The sequence below is a fragment of the Stenella coeruleoalba genome, assembly GCF_951394435.1.
Source record: "Stenella coeruleoalba genome assembly, contig: scaffold_72, whole genome shotgun sequence".
NCBI classification, from domain to species: domain Eukaryota; kingdom Metazoa; phylum Chordata; class Mammalia; order Artiodactyla; family Delphinidae; genus Stenella; species Stenella coeruleoalba.
This window is the reverse complement of record NW_027645862.1, coordinates 1317372-1333597: the sequence shown is the minus strand read 5'-3', so window position 1 is coordinate 1333597 and position 16226 is coordinate 1317372. Positions and strand designations below refer to the sequence as shown.

The 16226-nt window shown below is 44.0% G+C and overlaps 1 long non-coding RNA gene across 6 annotated transcripts in view; it reads right to left on the bottom strand.

Annotated features, from left to right (window-relative positions):
• LOC307181512 overlaps window positions 1-16226 on the bottom strand; it is a 508875-nt gene that overhangs the window by 98385 nt on the left and 394264 nt on the right. The window contains exon 5 of one of the 6 annotated variants that reach the window (XR_013826939.1): window positions 8971-9052. The exons of the other annotated variants lie outside the window; for them this stretch is intronic. This is a non-coding gene — a long non-coding RNA (uncharacterized lncRNA). Of the gene's footprint in view, window positions 1-8970; window positions 9053-16226 lie in introns of those variants that run through there. 6 annotated transcript variants of the gene reach the window in all.

The window sequence follows — 16226 nt, the reverse complement described above, 5'->3', positions numbered from 1 at the left end:
ATTGCATGGTACCCATTACACGGGTCTCAACTCTCCAGGTTTAAGGTATTCTTCCTTCAGCTAAAACATGCATGTGGAACCCAGAGTATGATCAACCATGTGAACGGGAGACGTGTTCAAATATGTCTCAGTTTTCCTCCCCTGGTACTCGGGTGCAACATTCCAGACGCTTTACTAACACTCTCCCGACTTGGAGAGTCAGCGCCTTTAACCTCCTGTTTGGCCCAGTTTGCAATTTCTGCGGAAGATGAACAGGAATAGCGAGAACCAATGAGAGACTAGCTGGAGGTGTCTGGACGGGCAAATTTAACTCTCATTTCCCACCAGGAAGAGGAATTAACCAAAGGCTCAGCATGCCGGGCCGGAACCAGATTAGGGCCTGAAGCCATCCTGCGGTGTTGCGGCCAGCTCACAAGAAGCGAGTTGAAGAAAGGAGCTCAGGGGCACTGTAATTCACAAACCTGCAGAGTTATAAATGAGAGCTATCGTCCAAAAATAGACTGAAGTAAGGCTGCCAAGAGGACTTGAAAGCGGGGCAGAATTGCAGGAAACCGATTTCAGGAGGTAGACTGGAATTGCATTGAAAGCATAGGAAAAGAGGCAGAACGTCCACAATGATGCACTTGGCCAAAAAGGGCGTATGCGTTTTTTCCTGAATATATTCAGGAAAAAACGCATACGCCCTTTTTGGCCAACCAAGCAAGCTTGCAAAGGAAATCTGCACTACAATGAAGTCTCACTTCCCCCCGGTCAAAAGGGCCATCTGAAAAAAGTGTAAAATCCAGAAAGGCAGGACAGGCCATGGAGAACTGGGAGCCTTGTTATGCTGATGGGCGGGATGTAAATTGCCAAGATCCACTTGGGAGAAGTGTATGGTGTTTCCTGAAACAACTAAAAAACAAAGCAACAGAACCTAGGGCACTTCCACTTATGGTCCTATAGCTTAGGGAAATTAAAATCAAAAAGACACAGCCACCCCAAAGTTTGGAACGGCTCTGTTTACAAGAACCTCGTTTACAGTACAAGTTCAACATCGCAGAAAGTGAAAAATGGATAAAGAAGTTGTGGTATTTACTTACAAAACAATATCACTCAGCAATGAAATCTGTGTCATCAGGCCCTTAGCAGCACAATGAGTGGATTCAGGTATGATGATTCTAACTGAAATAAGTCACACAGAAAAAGAAACATCATAAGATATCAGTAATACACGGAATGTAAACTTGGCTACACAGGAACTGAATTACAGAACAGAACAGGGTCTCAAATTTAGAAAACTAACTTATGCTTGCTTAAGGGGAAAGGTGAGTTGGGGTGCTGCATAAAACCAGAGATTGAAATGAGCACAGATAAAGTTCCTTAAGCCAAATATGGAATAGACAAGAGCTACTCCTTGCTCAACGAAATGGACTCAACACCGCATATTAAACGCCTAAGAATGTACCTGACTAGTAAGTATCTTAAAACCTATGGATTGCTATGTCTCCGAAAGAGAATCAAGCATGTGTACAGGGGCATAAACGCAGCAGTGATAGGATTGGAGAGGTTCGTGAGCAAATGAAGACCCTTTGAAGTCATATTGCATGGTACCCATTCCACGGGTTTCAACTACCCAGGTTTAAGGTATTCTTCCTTCAGCTAAAACATGCATGTGGAACCTAGAGTATGATCAACCATGTGATCGGGAGACGTGTTCAAATATGTCTCAGTTTTCGTACCCTGGTACTCGGGTGCAACATTCCAGACGCTTTACTAACACTCTCCCCACTTGGAGAGTCAGTCCCTTTAACCCCCTGTTTGGCCCAGTTTGCAATTTCTGTGGAAGATGAACAGGAATAGCGAGAACCAATGAGAGGCTAGCTGGAGGTGTCTGGATGAGCAAATTTAACTCTCATTTCCCACCAGGAAGAGGAATTAACCAAAGGCTCAGCGTGCCGTGCCAGAACCAGATTAGGGCCTGAAGCCATCCTGCGGTGTTGCGGCAAGGTCACAAGAAAGCGAGTTGAAGAAAGGAGTTCAGGGACGCTGTAATTCACAAACCTGCAGAGTTATAAATGACAGCTATCGTCCAAAAATAGACTGAAGTAAGGCTGCCAAGAGGACTTGAAAGCGGGGCAGAATTGCAGGAAACCGATTTCAGGAGGTAGACTGGAATTGCATTGAAAGCATAGGAAAAGAGGCAGAACGTCCACAATGATGCACTTGGCCAAAAAGGGCGTATGCGTTTTTTCCTGAATATATTCAGGAAAAAACGCATACGCCCTTTTTGGCCAACCAAGCAAACTTGCAAAGGAAATCTGCACTACAATGAAGTCTCACTTCTCCCTGGTCAAAAGGGCCATCTGAAAAAAGTGTAAAATCCAGAAAGGGAGGACAGGCCATGGAGAACTGGGAGCCTTGTTATGCTGATGGGCGGGATGTAAATTGCCAACAGACACTCAGGAGAAGTGTATGGTGTTTCCTGAAACATCTAAAAAACAAAGCAACAGAGCCTAGGGCACTTCCACTTATGGTCCTATAGCTTAGGGAAATTAAAATCAAAAAGACACAGCCACCCCAAAGTTTGGGACGCCTTCGTTTACAAGAACCTCGTTTACCGTACAAGTTCAATATCACAGAAAGTGAAAAATGGATGAAGAACTTGTGGTACTGACGTACAATGCAGTATCACTCAGCAATGAAATCTATGTCATCAGGCCCGTAGCAGCATAATGAGTGGATTCAGGTACGATGATTCTAACTGAAATAAGTCACACAGAAAAAGAAACATCATAAGATATCACTAATACACGGAATGTAAACTTGGCTACACAGGAACTGCATTCCAAAACAGAACAGGGTCTCAAATTTAGAAAACCAACTTATGCTTGCTTAAGGGGAAAGGTGAGTTGGGGTGCTGCATAAAACCAGAGATTGAAATGAGCACAGATAAAGTTCCTTAAGCCAAATATGGAATAGACGAGAGCTACTCCTTGCTCAACGAATTGGACTCAACACCCCATATTAAACGCCTAAGAATGTACCTGACTAGTAAGTATCTTAAAACCTATGGATTGCTATGTCTCTAAAAGAGAATCAAGCGTGTGTACAGGGGCATAAACGCAGCAGTGATAGGATTGGAGATGTTCGGTGAGCAAATGAAGACCCTTTGAAGTCATATTGCATGGTACCCATTACACGGGTCTCAACTCTCCAGGTTTAAGGTATTCTTCCTTCAGCTAAAACATGCATGTGGAACCCAGAGTATGATCAACCATGTGAACGGGAGACGTGTTCAAATATGTCTCAGTTTTCCTCCCCTGGTACTCGGGTGCAACATTCCAGACGCTTTACTAACACTCTCCCCACTTGGAGAGTCAGCGCCTTTAACCTCCTGTTTGGCCCAGTTTGCAATTTCTGCGGAAGATGAACAGGAATAGCGAGAACCAATGAGAGACTAGCTGGAGGTGTCTGGACGGGCAAATTTAACTCTCATTTCCCACCAGGAAGAGGAATTAACCAAAGGCTCAGCATGCCGGGCCGGAACCAGATTAGGGCCTGAAGCCATCCTGCGGTGTTGCGGCCAGGTCACAAGAAAGCGAGTTGAAGAAAGGAGCTCAGGGGCACTGTAATTCACAAACCTGCAGAGTTATAAATGACAGCTATCGTCCAAAAATAGACTGAAGTAAGGCTGCCAAGAGGACTTGAAAGCGGGGCAGAATTGCAGGAAACCGATTTCAGGAGGTAGACTGGAATTGCATTGAAAGCATAGGAAAAGAGGCAGAACGTCCACAATGATGCACTTGGCCAAAAAGGGCGTATGCGTTTTTTCCTGAATATATTCAGGAAAAAACGCATACGCCCTTTTTGGCCAAGCAAGCAAGCTTGCAAAGGAAATCTGCACTACAATGAAGTCTCACTTCCCCCCGGTCAAAAGGGCCATCTGAAAAAAGTGTAAAATCCAGAAAGGCAGGACAGGCCATGGAGAACTGGGAGCCTTGTTATGCTGATGGGCGGGATGTAAATTGCGAAGAACCACTTGGGAGAAGTGTATGGTGTTTCCTGAAACAACTAAAAAACAAAGCAACAGAACCTAGGGCACTTCCACTTATGGTCCTATAGCTTAGGGAAATTAAAATGAAAAAGACACAGCCACCCCAAAGTTTGGAACGGCTCTGTTTACAAGAACCTCGTTTACAGTACAAGTTCAACATCGCAGAAAGTGAAAAATGGATAAAGAAGTTGTGGTATTTACTTACAAAGCAATATCACTCAGCAATGAAATCTGTGTCATCAGGCCCTTAGCAGCACAATGAGTGGATTCAGGTATGATGATTCTAACTGAAATAAGTCACACAGAAAAAGAAACATCATAAGATATCAGTAATACACGGAATGTAAACTTGGCTACACAGGAACTGAATTACAGAACAGAACAGGGTCTCAAATTTAGAAAACCAACTTATGCTTGCTTAAGGGGAAAGGTGAGTTGGGGTGCTGCATAAAACCAGAGATTGAAATGAGCACAGATAAAGTTCCTTAAGCCAAATATGCAATAGACAAGAGCTACTCCTTGCTCAACGAAATGGACTCAACACCGCATATTAAATGCCTAAGAATGTACCTGACTAGTAAGTATCTTAAAACCTATGGATTGCTATGTCTCTGAAAGAGAATCAAGCATGTGTACAGGGGCATAAACGCAGCAGTGATAGGATTGGAGAGGTTCGGAGAGCAAATGAAGACCCTTTGAAGTCATATTGCATGGTACCCATTCCACGGGTTTCAATACACAGGTTTAAGGTATTCTTCCTTCAGCTAAAACATGCATGTGGAACCCAAGTATGATCAACCATGTGAAGGGGAGACGTGTTCAAATATGTCTCAGTTTTCCTCCCCTGGTACTCGGGTGCAACATTCCAGACGCTTTACTAACACTCTCCCCACTTGGAGAGTCAGCGCCTTTAACCTCCTGTTTGGCCCAGTTTGCAATTTCTGCGGAAGATGAACAGGAATAGCGAGAACCAATGAGAGACTAGCTGGAGGTGTCTGGATGGGCAAATTTAACTCTCATTTCCCACCAGGAAGAGGAAATAACCAAAGGCTCAGCATGCCGTGCCGGAACCAGATTAGGGCCTGAAGACATCCTGCGGTGTTGCGGCCAGGTCACAAGAAAGCGAGTTGAAGAAAGGAGCTCAGGGGCACTGTAATTCACAAACCTGCAGAGTTATAAATGACAGCTATCGTCCAAAAATAGACTGAAGTAAGGCTGCCAAGAGGACTTGAAAGCGGGGCAGAATTGCAGGAAACCGATTTCAGGAGGTAGACTGGAATTGCATTGAAAGCATAGGAAAAGAGGCAGAACGTCCACAATGATGCACTTGGCCAAAAAGGGCGTATGCGTTTTTTCCTGAATATATTCAGGAAAAAACGCATACGCCCTTTTTGGCCAACCAAGCAAGCTTGCAAAGGAAATCTGCACTACAATGAAGTCTCACTTCCCCCCGGTCAAAAGGGCCATCTGAAAAAAGTGTAAAATCCAGAAAGGCAGGACAGGCCATGGAGAACTGGGAGCCTTGTTATGCTGATGGGCGGGATGTAAATTGCCAACAACCACTCGGGAGAAGTGCATGGTGTTTCCTGAAACATCTAAAAAACAAAGCAACAGAGCCTAGGGCACTTCCACTTATGGTCCTATAGCTTAGGGAAATTAAAATGAAAAAGACACAGCCACCACAAAGTTTGGAACGGCTCTGTTTACAAGAACCTCGTTTAAAGTACAAGTTCAACATCGCAGAAATTGAAAAATGGATAAAGAACTTGTGGTACTTACGTACAATGCAGTATCACTCAGCAATGAAATCTATGTCATCAGGCCCGTAGCAGCATAATGAGTGGATTCAGGTACGATGATTCTAACTGAAATAAGTCACACAGAAAAAGAAACATCATAAGATATCACTAATACACGGAATGTAAACTTGGCTACACAGGAACTGCATTCCAAAACAGAACAGGGTCTCAAATTTAGAAAACCAACTTATGCTTGCTTAAGGGGAAAGGTGAGTTGGGGTGCTGCATAAAGCCAGAGATTGAAATGAGCACAGATAAAGTTCCTTAAGCCAAATATGGAATAGACAAGAGCTACTCCTTGCTGAACGTAATGGACTCAAAACCCCATATTAAACGCCTAAGAATGTACCTGACTAGTAAGTATCTTAAAACCTATGGATTGCTATGCCTCCAAAAGAGAATCAAGCATGTGTACAGGGGCATAAACGCAGCAGTGATAGGATTGGAGAGGTTTGGTGAGCAAATGAAGACCCTTTGAAGTCATATTGCATGGTACCCATTACAGGGGTCTCAACTCTCTAGGTTTAAGGTATTCTTCCTTCAGCTAAAACATGCGTGTGGAACCCAGAGTATGATCAACCATGTGAACGGGAGACGTGTTCAAATATGTCTCAGTTTTCCTCCCCTGGTACTCGGGTGCAACATTTCAGACGCTTTACTAACACTCTCCCCACTTGGAGAGTCAGTCCCTTTAACCTCCTGTTTGGCCCAGTTTGCAATTTCTGCGGAAGATGAACAGGAATAGCGAGAACCAATGAGAGGCTAGCTGGAGGTGTCTGTACGGGCAAATTTAACTCTCATTTCCCACCAGGAAGAGGAATTAACCAAAGGCTCAGCATGCCGGGCCGGAACCAGATTAGGGCCTGAAGCCATCCTGCGGAGTTGTGGCCAGGTCACAAGAAAGCGAGTTGAAGAAAGGAGCTCAGGGGCACTGCAATTCACAAACCTGCAGAGTTATAAATGACAGCTATCGTCCAAAAATTGACTGAAGTACGGCTGCCAAGAGGACTTGAAAGTGGGGCAGAATTGCAGGAAACCGATTTCAGGAGGTAGACTGGAATTGCATTGAAAGCATAGGAAAAGAGGCAGAACGTCCACAATGATGCACTTGGCCAAAAAGGGCGTATGCGTTTTTTCCTGAATATATTCAGGAAAAAACGCATACGCCCTTTTTGGCCAACCAAGCAAGCTTGCAAAGGAAATCTGCACTACAATGAAGTCTCACTTCCCCCCGGTCAAAAGGGCCATCTGAAAAAAGTGTAAAATCCAGAAAGGCAGGACAGGCCATGGAGAACTGGGAGCTTTGTTATGCTGATGAGCGGGATGTAAATTGCCAACAACCACTAGGGAGAAGTGTATGGTGTTTCCTGAAACATCTAAAAAACAAAGCAACAGAACCTAGGGCACTTCCACTTATGGTCCTATAGCTTAGGGAAATTAAAATCAAAAAGACACAGCCACCCCAAAGTTTGGAATGGCTCTGTTTACAAGAACCTCGTTTACAGTACAAGTTCAACATCGCAGAAAGTGAAAAATGGATAAAGAAGTTGTGGTATTTACTTACAAAGCAATATCACTCAGCAATGAAATCTGTGTCATCAGGCCCTTAGCAGCACAATGAGTGGATTCAGGTATGATGATTCTAACTGAAATAAGTCACACAGAAAAAGAAACATCATAAGATATCAGTAATACACGGAATGTAAACTTGGCTACACAGGAACTGAATTACAGAACAGAACAGGGTCTCAAATTTAGAAAACCAACTTATGCTTGCTTAAGGGGAAAGGTGAGTTGGGGTGCTGCATAAAACCAGAGATTGAAATGAGCACAGATAAAGCTCCTTAAGCCAAATATGGAATAGACAAGAGCTACTCCTTGCTCAACGAAATGGACTCAACACCGCATATTAAACGCCTAAGAATGTACCTGAGTAGTAAGTATCTTAAAACCTATAGATTGCTATGTCTCCGAAAGAGAATCAAGCATGTGTACAGGGGCATAAATGCAGCAGTGATAGGATTGGAGAGGTTCAGTGAGCAAATGAAGACCTTTGAAGTCATATTGCATGGTACCCATTCCACGGGTTTCAACTACGCAGATTTTAGGTATTCTTCCTTCAGCTAAAACATGCATGTGGAACCCAGAGTATGATCAACCATGTTATCTGGAGACGTGTTCAAATATGTCTCAGTTTTCCTCCCCTGGTACTCGGGTGCAACATTCCAGACGCTTTACTAACACTCTCCCCACTTGGAGAGTCAGTCCCTTTAACCTCCTGTTTGGCCCAGTTTGCAATTTCTGTGGAAGATGAACAGGAATAGCGAGAACCAATGAGAGACTAGCTGGAGGTGTCTGGATGGGAAATTTAACTCTCATTTCCCACCAGGAAGAGGAATTAACCAAAGGCTCAGCGTGCCGTGCCAGAACCAGATTAGGGCCTGAAGACATCCTGCGGTGTTGCGGCCAGGTCACAAGAAAGCGAGTAAAAGAAAGGAGCTCAGGGGCACTGTAATTCACAAACCTGCAGAGTTATAAATGACAGCTATCATCCAAAAATATACTGAAGTAAGGCTGCCAAGAGGACTTGAAAGCAGGGCAGAATTGCAGGAAACCGATTTCAGGAGGTAGACTGGAATTGCATTGAAAGCATAGGGAAAGAGGCAGAACGTCCACAATGATGCACTTGGCCAAAAAGGGCGTATGCATTTTTTCCTGAATATATTCAGGAAAAAACGCATACGCCCTTTTTGGCCAACCAAGCAAACTTGCAAAGGAAATCTGCACTACAATGAAGTCTCACTTCCCCCCGGTCAAAAGGGCCATCTGAAAAAAGTGTAAAATCCAGAAAGGCAGGACAGGCCATGGAGAACTGGGAGCCTTGTTAGGCTGAAGGGCGGGATGTAAATTGCCAACAGACACTCAGGAGAAGTGTATGGTGTTTCCTGAAACATCTAAAAAACAAAGCAACAGAGCCTAGGGCACTTCCACTTATGGTCCTATAGCTTAGGGAAATTAAAATCAAAAAGACACAGCCACCCCAAAGTTTGGGACGCCTCCGTTTACAAGAACCTCGTTTACCGTACAAGTTCAATATCACAGAAAGTGAAAAATGGATAAAGAACTTGTGGTACTGACGTACAATGCAGTATCACTCAGCAATGAAATCTATGTCATCAGGCCCGTAGCAGCATAATGAGTGGATTTAGGTACGATGATTCTAACTGAAATAAGTCACACAGAAAAAGAAACATCATAAGATATCACTAATACACGGAATGTAAACTTGGCTACACAGGAACTGCATTCCAAAACAGAACAGGGTCTCAAATTTAGAAAACCAACTTATGCTTGCTTAAGGGTAAAGGTGAGTTGGGGTGCTGCATAAAACCAGAGATTGAAATGAGCACAGATAAAGTTCCTTAAGCCAAATATGGAATAGACGAGAGCTACTCCTTGCTCAACGAATTGGACTCAACAACCCATATTAAACGCCTAAGAATGTACCTGACTAGTAAGTATCTTAAAACCTATGGATTGCTATGTCTCCAAAAGAGAATCAAGCGTGTGTACAGGGGCATAAACGCAGCAGTGATAGGATTGGAGAGGTTCGGTGAGCAAATGAAGACCCTTTGAAGTCATATTGCATGGTACCCATTACACGGGTCTCAACTCTCCAGGTTTAAGGTATTCTTCCTTCAGCTAAAACATGCATGTGGAACCCAGAGTATGATCAACCATGTGAACGGGAGACGTGTTCAAATATGTCTCAGTTTTCCTCCCCTGGTACTCGGGTGCAACATTCCAGACGCTTTACTTACACTCTCCCCACTTGGAGAGTCAGCGCCTTTAACCTCCTGTTTGGCCCAGTTTGCAATTTCTGCGGAAGATGAACAGGAATAGCGAGAACCAATGAGAGGCTAGCTGGAGGTGTCTGGACGGGCAAATTTAACTCTCATTTCCCACCAGGAAGAGGAAATAACCAAAGGCTCAGTGTGCCATACCGGAACCAGATTAGGGCCTGAAGCCATCCTGCGGTGTTGCGGCCAGCTCAAAAGAAAGCGAGTTGAAGAAAGGAGCTCAGGGGCACTGTAATTCACAAACCTGCAGAGTTATAAATGACAGCTATCGTCCAAAAATAGACTGAAGTAAGGCTGCCAAGAGGACTTGAAAGCGGGGCAGAATTGCAGGAAACCGATTTCAGGAGGTAGACTGGAATTGCATTGAAAGCATAGGAAAAGAGGCAGAACGTCCACAATGATGCACTTGGCCAAAAAGGGCGTATGCGTTTTTTCCTGAATATATTCAGGAAAAAACGCATACGCCCTTTTTGGCCAACCAAGCAAGCTTGCAAAGGAAATCTGCACTACAATGAAGTCTCACTTCCCCCCGGTCAAAAGGGCCATCTGAAAAAAGTGTAAAATCCAGAAAGGCAGGACAGGCCATGGAGAACTGGGAGCCTTGTTATGCTGATGGGCGGGATGTAAATTGCCAACAACCACTCGGGAGAAGTGTATGGTGTTTCCTGAAAAAACTAAAAAACAAAGCAACAGAACCTAGGGCACTTCCACTTATGGTCCTATAGCTTAGGGAAATTAAAATGAAAAAGACACAGCCACCCCAAAGTTTGGAACGGCTCTGTTTACAAGAACCTCGTTTACAGTACAAGTTCAACATCGCAGAAAGTGAAAAATGGATAAAGAAGTTGTGGTATTTACTTACAAAGCAATATCACTCAGCAATGAAATCTGTGTCATCAGGCCCTTAGCAGCACAATGAGTGGATTCAGGTATGATGATTCTAACTGAAATAAGTCACACAGAAAAAGAAACATCATAAGATATCAGTAATACACGGAATGTAAACTTGGCTACACAGGAACTGAATTACAGAACAGAACAGGGTCTCAAATTTAGAAAACCAACTTATGCTTGCTTAAGGGGAAAGGTGAGTTGGGGTGCTGCATAAAACCAGAGATTGAAATGAGCACAGATAAAGTTCCTTAAGCCAAATATGGAATAGACAAGAGCTACTCCTTGCTCAACGAAATCGACTCAACACCGCATATTAAATGCCTAAGAATGTACCTGACTAGTAAGTATCTTAAAACCTATGGATTGCTATGTCTCCGAAAGAGAATCAAGCATGTGTACAGGGGCATAAACGCAGCAGTGATAGGATTGGAGAGGTTCGGAGAGCAAATGAAGACCCTTTGAAGTCATATTGCATGGTACCCATTCCACGGGTTTCAATACACAGGTTTAAGGTATTCTTCCTTCAGCTAAAACATGCATGTGGAACCCAAGTATGATCAACCATGTGAAGGGGAGACGTGTTCAAATATGTCTCAGTTTTCCTCCCCTGGTACTCGGGTGCAACATTCCAGACGCTTTACTAACACTCTCCCCACTTGGAGAGTCAGTCCCTTTAACCTCCTGTTTGGCCCAGTTTGCAATTTCTGCGGAAGATGAACAGGAATAGCGAGAACCAATGAGAGGCTAGCTGGAGGTGTCTGGACGGGCAAATTTAACTCTCATTTCCCACCAGGAAGAGGAAATAACCAAAGGCTCAGCGTGCCGTACCGGAACCAGATTAGGGCCTGAAGCCATCCTGCGGTGGTGCGGCCAGCTCAAAAGAAAGCGAGTTGAAGAAAGGAGCTCAGGGGCACTGTAATTCACAAACCTGCAGAGTTATAAATGACAGCTATCGTCCAAAAATAGACTGAAGTAAGGCTGCCAAGAGGACTTGAAAGCGGGGCAGAATTGCAGGAAACCGATTTCAGGAGGTAGACTGGAATTGCATTGAAAGCATAGGAAAAGAGGCAGAACGTCCACAATGATGCACTTGGCCAAAAAGGGCGTATGCGTTTTTTCCTGAATATATTCAGGAAAAAACGCATACGCCCTTTTTGGCCAACCAAGCAAGCTTGCAAAGGAAATCTGCACTACAATGAAGTCTCACTTCCCCCCGGTCAAAAGGGCCATCTGAAAAAAGTGTAAAATCCAGAAAGGCAGGACAGGCCATGGAGAACTGGGAGCCTTGTTATGCTGATGGGCGGGATGTAAATTGCCAACAGCCACTCCGGAGAAGTGTATGGTGTTTCCTGAAACATCTAAAAAACAAAGCAACAGAACCTAGGGCACTTCCACTTATGGTCCTATAGCTTAGGGAAATTAAAATCAAAAAGACACAGCCACCCCAAAGTTTGGATCGGCTCTGTTTGCAAGAACCTCGTTTACAGTACAAGTTCAACATCGCAGAAAGTGAAAAATGGATAAAGAAGTTGTGGTATTTACTTACAAAGCAATATCACACAGCAATGAAATCTGTGTCATCAGGCCCTTAGCAGCACAATGAGTGGATTCAGGTATGATGATTCTAACTGAAATAAGTCACACAGAAAAGGAAACATCATAAGATATCAGTAATACACGGAATGTAAACTTGGCTACACAGGAACTGAATTACAGAAGAGAACAGGGTCTCAAATTTAGAAAACCAACTTATGCTTGCTTAAGGGGAAAGGTGAGTTGGGGTGCTGCATAAAACCAGAGATTGAAATGAGCACAGATAAAGTTCCTTAAGCCAAATATGGAATAGACAAGAGCTACTCCTTGCTCAACGAAATCGACTCAACACCCCATATTAAACGCCTAAGAATGTACCTGACTAGTAAGTATCTTAAAACCTATGGATTGCTATGTCTCCGAAAGAGAATCAAGCATGTGTACAGGGGCATAAACGCAGCAGTGATAGGATTGGAGAGGTTCGGTGAGCATATGAAGACCCTTTGAAGTCATATTGCATGGTACACATTACACGGGTCTCAACTCTCCAGGTTTAAGGTATTCTTCCTTCAGCTAAAACATGCATGTGGAACACAGAGTATGATCAACCATGTGAACGGGAGACGTGTTCAAATATGTCTCAGTTTTCCTCCCCTGGTACTCGGGTGCAACATTCCAGACGCTTTACTAACACTCTCCCCACTTGGAGAGTCAGCGCCTTTAACCTCCTGTTTGGCCCAGTTTGCAATTTCTGCGGAAGATGAACAGGAATAGCGAGAACCAATGAGAGGCTAGCTGGAGGTGTCTGGACGGGCAAATTTAACTCTCATTTCCCACCAGGAAGAGGAAATAACCAAAGGCTCAGCGTGCCGTACCGGAACCAGATTAGGGCCTGAAGCCATCCTGCGGTGTTGCGGCCAGGTCACAAGAAAGCGAGTTGAAGAAAGGAGCTCAGGGGCACTGTAATTCACAAACCTGCAGAGTTATAAATGACAGCTATCGTCCAAAAATAGACTGAAGTAAGGCTGCCAAGAGGACTTGAAAGCGGGGCAGAATTGCAGGAAACCGATTTCAGGAGGTAGACTGGAATTGCATTGAAAGCATAGGAAAAGAGGCAGAACGTCCACAATGATGCACTTGGCCAAAAAGGGCGTATGCGTTTTTTCCTGAATATATTCAGGAAAAAACGCATACGCCCTTTTTGGCCAACCAAGCAAGCTTGCAAAGGAAATCTGCACTACAATGAAGTCTCACTTCCCGCCGGTCAAAAGGGCCATCTGAAAAAAGTGTAAAATCCAGAAAGGCAGGACAGGCCATGGAGAACTGGGAGCCTTGTTATGCTGAAGGGCGGGATATAAATTGCCAACAAACACTCGGGAGAAGTGTATGGTGTTTCCTGAAACATCTAAAAAACAAATCAACAGAGCCTAGGGCACTTCCACTTATGGTCCTATAGCTTAGGGAATTTAAAATCAAAAAGACACAGCCACCCCAAAGTTTCGAACGGCTCTGTTTACAAGAACCTCGTTTACAGTACAAGTTCAACATCGCAGAAAGTGAAAAATGGATAAAAAAGTTGTTGTACTTACTTACAAACAATATCACTCAGCAATGAAATCTGTGTCATCAGGCCCTTAGCAGCACAATGAGTGGATTCAGGTATGATGATTCTAACTGAAGTAAGTCACACAGAAAAAGAAACTTCATAAGATATCAGTAATACACGGAATGTAAACTTGGCTACACAGGAACTGAATTACAGAACAGAACAGGGTCTCAAATTTAGAAAACCAACTTATGCTTGCTTAAGGGGAAAGGTGAGTTGGGGTGCTGCATAAAACCAGAGATTGAAATGAGCACAAAGTTCCTTAAGCCAAATATGGAATAGACAAGAGCTACTCCTTGCTCAACGAAATGGACTCAACACCGCATATTAAACGCCTAAGAATGTACCTGACTAGTAAGTATCTTAAATCCTATAGATTGCTATGTCTCCGAAAGAGAATCAAGCATGTGTACAGGGGCATAAACGCAGCAGTGATAGGATTGGAGAGGTTCAGTGAGCAAATGAAGACCTTTGAAGTCATATTGCATGGTACCCATTCCACGGGTTTCAACTACGCAGATTTTAGGTATTCTTCCTTCAGCTAAAACATGCATGTGGAACCCAGAGTATGATCAACCATGTGATCTGGAGACGTGTTCAAATATGTCTCAGTTTTCCTCCCCTGGTACTCGGGTGCAACATTCCAGACGCTTTACTAACACTCTCCCTACTTGGAGAGTCAGTCCCTTTAACCTCCTGTTTGGCCCAGTTTGCAATTTCTGTGGAAGATGAACAGGAATAACGAGAACCAATGAGAGGCTAGCTGGAGGTGTCTGGACGGGCAAATTTAACTCTCATTTCCCACCAGGAAGAGGAAATAACCAAAGGCTCAGCGTGCCGTACCGGAACCAGATTAGGGCCTGAAGCCATCCTGCGGTGTTGCGGCCAGCTCAAAAGAAAGCGAGTTGAAGAAAGGAGCTCAGGGGCACTGTAATTCACAAACCTGCAGAGTTATAAATGACAGCTATCGTCCAAAAATAGACTGAAGTAAGGCTGCCAAGAGGACTTGAAAGCGGGGCAGAATTGCAGGAAACCAATTTCAGGAGGTAGACTGGAATTGCATTGAAAGCATAGGAAAAGAGGCAGAACGTCCACAATGATGCACTTGGCCAAAAAGGGCGTATGCGTTTTTTCCTGAATATATTCAGGGAAAAAAGCATACGCCCTTTTTGGCCAACCAAGCAAGCTTGCAAAGGAAATCTGCACTACAATGAAGTCTCACTTCCCCCCGGTCAAAAGGGCCATCTGAAAAAAGTGTAAAATCCAGAAAGGCAGGACAGGACATGGAGAACTGGGAGCCTTGTTATGCTGATGGGCGGGATGTAAATTGCCAACAGCCACTCCGGAGAAGTGTATGGTGTTTCCTGAAACATCTAAAAAACAAAGCAACAGAGCCTAGTGCACTTCCACTTATGGTCCTATAGCTTAGGGAAATTAAAATCAAAAAGACACAGCCACCCCAAAGTTTGGGACGCCTCTGTTTACAAGAACCTCGTTTACAGTACAAGTTCAACATCGCAGAAAGTGAAAAATGGATAAAGAACTTGTGGTACTTACGTACAATGCAGTATCACTCAGCAATGAAATCTATGTCATCAGGCCCGTAGCAGCATAATGAGTGGATTCAGGTATGATGATTCTAACTGAAATAAGTCACACAGAAAAAGAAACATCATAAGATATCACTAATAGACGGAATGTAAACTTGGCTACACAGGAACTGCATTCCAAAACAGAACAGGGTCTCAAATTTAGAAAACCAACTTATGCTTGCTTAAGGGGAAAGGTGAGTTGGGGTGCTGCATAAAACCAGAGATTGAAATGAGCACAGATAAAGTTCCTTAAGCCAAATATGGAATAGACGAGAGCTACTCCTTGCTCAACAAAATGGACTCAACACCCCATATTAAACGCCTAAGAATGTACCTGACTAGTAAGTATCTTAAAACCTATGGATTGCTATGTCTCCAAAAGAGAATCAAGCGTGTGTACAGGGGCATAAATGCAGCAGTGATAGGATTGGAGAGGTTCGGTGAGCAAATGAAGACCCTTTGAAGTCATATTGCATGGTACCCATTACACGGGTCTCAACTCTCCAGGTTTAAGGTATTCTTCCTTCAGCTAAAACATGCATGTGAAACCCAGAGTATGATCAACCATGTGAACGGGAGACGTGTTCAAATATGTCTCAGTTTTCCTCCCCTGGTACTCGGATGCAACATTCCAGACGCTTTACTAACACTCTCCCCACTTGGAGAGTCAGCGCCTTTAACCTCCTGTTTGGCCCAGTTTGCAATTTCTGCGGAAGATGAACAGGAATAGCGAGAACCAATGAGAGACTAGCTGGAGGTGTCTGGACGGGCAAATTTAACTCTCATTTCCCACCAGGAAGAGGAATTAACCAAAGGCTCAGCATGCCGGGCCGGAACCAGATTAGGGCCTGAAGCCATCCTGCGGTGTTGCGGCCAGGTCACAAGAAAGCGAGTTGAAGAAAGGAGCTC